The sequence below is a fragment of the Antechinus flavipes genome, chromosome 4, assembly GCF_016432865.1.
Source record: "Antechinus flavipes isolate AdamAnt ecotype Samford, QLD, Australia chromosome 4, AdamAnt_v2, whole genome shotgun sequence".
NCBI classification, from domain to species: domain Eukaryota; kingdom Metazoa; phylum Chordata; class Mammalia; order Dasyuromorphia; family Dasyuridae; genus Antechinus; species Antechinus flavipes.
In genome coordinates, this window is record NC_067401.1 from 424909312 (window position 1) to 424914460 (window position 5149).

At 40.9% G+C, this 5149-nt stretch overlaps 1 long non-coding RNA gene across 3 annotated transcripts; it reads right to left on the bottom strand.

Moving 5' to 3' along the window:
- Positions 1-259: 259 nt before the first annotated feature.
- On the bottom strand, positions 260-4748 carry LOC127562907 (uncharacterized). 3 transcript variants are annotated; one of them, XR_007953840.1, is made up of 5 exons: positions 4049-4748; positions 3525-3604; positions 2715-2773; positions 2038-2194; positions 260-683 (listed from the first exon to the last, which is right to left on the bottom strand). It is a non-coding gene; the product is annotated as an uncharacterized LOC127562907 (long non-coding RNA). The 3 variants fall into 3 exon arrangements; XR_007953841.1 differs by lacking the exon at positions 2715-2773 and having other exon boundaries at positions 4049-4744; XR_007953842.1 differs by lacking the exons at positions 2715-2773; positions 3525-3604 and having other exon boundaries at positions 4049-4737.
- Positions 4749-5149: the final 401 nt, after the last annotated feature.

The window sequence follows — 5149 nt, forward strand, 5'->3', positions numbered from 1 at the left end:
CTTAAGATCTCCTAGGGTATCTTCACACAAGTGAAAAGTCATTAAGACCAAAGAACTAAACCTTTGATGATGAAATTTTAGACATGTTGACAAGCTATTGGAAAGGAAGAAGGAGAGGGAGAGAGAAAGGTTGAGGTTGGAGAGACCATGTTCTAAATCACTACATACCACCAAGGTTATTCTGTTTTCCAACAGCTCTGGTCATACTTTTTCAATCCACTCTTTGATTTTTTTGTTCAAATTCTATGACAGGCAATGATTGAAGTCTCACACTTTCAAGGTTTTATTACTTTCACCAATTACAAAAGACAACAAGTATTCTACAATATAACATCAAAGACCCCAAAAACTATATTTACTACATGTCAAAACTTTGGTTTAAAAAGAATTTTTAAAAACACCTCCGCCAAAGAATAACAATTGAGGTCAAGGGAACAAAACTCTCACTCACAGTGGAAAATGGGTGCAAAACAGAGATGTATCTGAAGTTGCTTGTTCCCTTGGAGACGCACGAGACAAAACTCAGTGTGAGTTACTTCAGTCAAGTATCAGAGATTTCGGGACCTTTCAGAAGCCTACTAGGGTTTCCATAGCCCTCGATAGGAGATGGAGGAGGTGGTGGGGGAACAAGGAGTATAGGAGAAGTTGTGCCGGAGGGAGAAGAGAATCCTAGCTTCATTATTCTAGAAAAAAAGGCAGAAATGAATTCTTAATAATGAAATTTTAGATATGCTGACAAGCGTGTTGTCAAGTAGAGATTTGATTAAATATCCCTTGTAATGCTAGTAATAGCTAGATCTGGTGTCACCATTTTCAGTCCCTTACTCTTTTTGAATATGTTTCTTTGATTGATTAAAGTCAGAGGGAAGCTAGCTATCTGGGCTAAGTAAAAATGATACAATTCTTACACATCAAAATATTCCCACCAAGCCTGGGGAACAGCCTGGAAGAGAGACATACATGACCTGCCCAATATTCTCTTAGGAAAAAAAAAAAGCTCATATTTGGGGATGTCATAGTCATGCTTTTTAATCCCTAATTTCATCAAAATCCATATGCCCCCATCAAAATAAATTTAAGGATTCAATGACCACTGTCTTCTAAAGATTCCAATCCACATCATAGAAAACTAAAGGAAAAGCCTGCTCCCAATTCTTTTCTTCCATGTACTCACACTCACTCTTCTCCCTCCCTCCCTCCCTTCCTCTCTGTCTCCTTTTCTCCCTTCCCCTCTCCCCTCCTTTTCTCTCCTTCTCTTCCCCCTCCTTTTCCCTCCTCTTCCTCTTTCCTCTCCTTTTCTCCCTCCCTCTTTCTATCCTCTCTCTTTCCTCCTTCTCTCCTCTCTGTGTACATAATATGTACATACACACACACACAGATACATATATATGTGTACCCCTATATACATTTATAATATCCCTCATTATTATTACTGCTATTGGAATAACTGAAGGGCTAGACTTCAGTTAAGGTAGAGGGAGCAGACCTTGGTGGGGAGTGGGCAGAGGGTGTCTAAACAAGAAAGATTGTGTCAGGCTCCCCAAGTAGTACAGATGAACCCCTGTTCTATGTACAGAAAGTCTGTTCTTGTTATTGAGGGCTCTTCAGTCTCCTCCGTAGCCAGATGCTCCATCTTCTCATTCTGAAATCAGCTAAATGTCACAGTGGATAAAGTACCAGCCCTGAAGTCAGGAGGACCTGAGTTCAAATTTGGTCTCAGACACGTAACACTTCTAGCTATGCGATCCTGGGCAAGTCACTTAACCCCAATTGCCTCAGCAAATAATAATAATAATAGAGAGAGAGAGAAAAAAAAGAAAAAAAATCAAAAAAAAATCTGAAATACAGGTATCATCAGATTCATAAAATAAATTCATGACCTCTCTCTAATTTATTCGTGATCATCTTGTCACCAACAGAATGTTTCTGTACCCCAAGGAATAGCATAGGAAAGACGTTTCCAGCAGCAGTAAGTTGGAAATACATTTCACTCCCTCAGCTTCCACTCATAGCAAATGACAAAGAGCTCTTGAGTACCTCTGACTCATGGTGACCCTTCTCTTGAACACCTCCCTGGTCAGGTCTCTGTAAAGGATATTAATGCTTTTGACCACAGGAGATGCTCCTGCTTGGAATGCCAAGGAAGGATGACAACTTTCCAACTCCTGCAGTGTTCTGAGTGTCATTGCTGAATCTGAAACACAGCATGGGATAGATATTCATCAGACTTCTCTTATAGAGCTGGAGATTCATCAATCTTAACGACGCTTCTTGCCAGGAATATTATCATCCAATGGGTGGGAAAGAGAATCATTCTGATGCTTGCATGGAGTTTACTGGGGTTCCTAGTAAATCTACTGCTTTGCTTCTGACAGCTTCTGGGTAGCAGCCCCAACTCTCTAACTTCTCCATGTTAGCCTCTCAGAGGAGTTTGGTCTACAGATTTTACACAGAATAAAGGATGGTAATTAAAAAATTAAAATTCTGTCTTCTTTATTTTTCCTTTGAGGGGCAAAATCTCAGGTATTTAAGGAAACACCAACCACTCAGAGTGCATGGGAACAAATATTACTGCTTACTATGTGCAAGGCTCTGTGTTATGTTGTGTTAAGGGGCATTGCCCAAATAAATACAATTCAAAGATAATACTGGAGCAAAGAAGTCAGAGAACCAAAATGCTCTGGGAAAACATGAGGAGAGAACCTGGAACCTACCTTTCAGCTGAGAGTCAAATCATGAAAGGCTTCATGGAAGAAGCACCTCTGAATCAATCCTTGAAGAAAGGAAGGATTTCATTATCAGAAATATGGAAAGAAAGCGCTCTTTGTGGAAATGTAGGGAGGCAGAAGATGTAGAGATGTAGATGTGGAAATGTAAGGAAGCAGAACTAGGTCAGACATCAGTTTAACAGAAATGGCAGAATGTACAAAGGGAATTGAATGGGGAAAAAAAGTCTGAAAAAAACATACATGTATATATGGAGCTGGATTGTGGAGGACTTTTTAAAAACTGGACCAAGGAGTCTATAGGGAAGAGGGAATACGAAATTTTCTGAGCTGGGAACCTATATTGTCACATTTGTATATTAGGAAGTCACCTGATCTTAATGACTGAATGGATATTGCCTCAAACTGAGACATATTAAAGACCTTAGCTTAAAAAGGCCAACTTCTCCCATTGCATCTAGGGTCCTCTCCAATCGTCCTGATCTATATCTTGCCACTGGTTCTAGATAGCTCTGGAGGACCCTGCATACCACTCCCTCACTTAAATCCAATTCACATATCATGGCACCTCCTCCCTAATGTCATGGTCCTCTTCAAAAATGAAATAACAAACTACACTTTGCTAACTCTGGACCAGAGAAGCAGCAAAGAAGAAAAAAACATCCTTATTTATCTATCTGGATAGCAGAGGCTCTGATGGGGGAGTTCACTTCTTAGCTTACTTTTGTTCTGGCTCGGCTCCATTTGCATTATAAACCAGCAAGGATCTCTCTTTTTTTTGTTTCTGCAATTACTAACCTGAAGGTGTATTTTGACAGCAAAGTACTCCCTCGTTTCCCAAATGGCTTGAATCCTTGGCTTTCACGGAGATGAATTATCTAGACCCAGGATGAAAAGGTTCTTTGGTACAATTTAAAGCATTTTAGGAACTGCTTCTAATATTAGACACCTAAGTCTTCATATGCAAAGCTATTTAGTATTTTCCTCCTAGATCAGGGGTTCCCACCTGGGACCAATCTTTTCAGAAAGTTTGCAAACTTGGATGAATGAAAAATTAAATCTTCATTTCCACTAACCTCCAACTAAAATGTAGCATTCCCTTCAATTATTTGAACCAAACTACAACAAAAACATACCCTAGGTCTTCTCTTCTCCCAGTTAAACAATCACAATTCCCTTGTGCTTCTTTATGGGTATTACTCAGTTTCTCCCAAAGCTTTTTTTTTTTTTTTTTTAAGATGTGGTGACAAAAATTAGATTGTACCTCCCTTTTACACTTAAGCACACATCACACACACATACAGCACGTACATACACCATACCTGGATGAGCTTTCCTTGGGCAGAGATGTGAACACTTCTGGAAATAACTTTTCAGTTCCTTTTTCTTAATGAACAGATTTTTTTTTTTTTTAAATTTTGGTAGGAAGTTCAAAAGGAAGGCCTTAGTAAGCAAGCAAATGGCCTCCACCTTGAACTCTTGACTGCTTAAACTTTCTCAAACCCTGCCAACTTAAGCACCTTTACTTACTGCCCTTATTTCAAAGACTGAAGGAAAGGCTTGACTAATCAGGTGCTAAAGAGCCCACAGCTGGGCCACTTAGTAGGCCCGCCTGCTTTTTCTCTGGTTCATCACAAACAAGCCTTTGAGTTAGAGAAGAACATGCATGTGATTATCCACATTTTGCAAGTGGAAAACTCAGACTCAGGTGGAGGGACTCACCCAGAGTCAGCCAGAGAGTGAGAAGCTAGGACTCTCGAACCCCATGATGATGCTCTCTGTGCCAGCAATGTGACCCCAGGGAACTTAATCTCTTAGTGGTAAAGGCAACTCGCTAAGACTGTTAGAGAACAGATGCGGACATGTTCATTTTGGTACAAGGGATGTTGCTTTTGAAACCGTGGTTCCCTCCCTGATTAAATTACAGGCACTCATAAAAAAATACTTTCTTCCTTCCTCCCTTCATCTTTCTCTTTCTTCCCCCTCTTCTTCCCTCCTCCTCCCATTTCTCTGTCTCTCTCTCTTCCTCTCCTTGTCCCTCTCTCCCTTTCCTTCTCCTCTCCTTCCTTCCCTCCCCCCTCCCGCCCCGGTATGTGTCTCTCTTTCCCTCTCCTTTCCTCTCTTCCCCCCTCTCCTTCCTTCTCTTTCTTTCCCTCCCTCTCTTTCTCTCTCCCCTTTCCATCTCCTCCCTCTCTCCTCTCCCTTCCTTCCTATTTCTCCATTTCTGTTTTTCTCTCACTCTTTCTCCCTCCCTCTCTCCTCTCCTATCTGTCCCTTTCCCTCCCAAGGGTTTTAGGTGGTACTTTGAATAAAGCACCAGGTCTGGAATCAGAAAGACTTCAGTTCAGACATTTAGTAGCTCTGTGATCCCCGGCAAATCACTTAACCCTGTCTCAGTTGCCACAGCTGTAAATGATATTAAC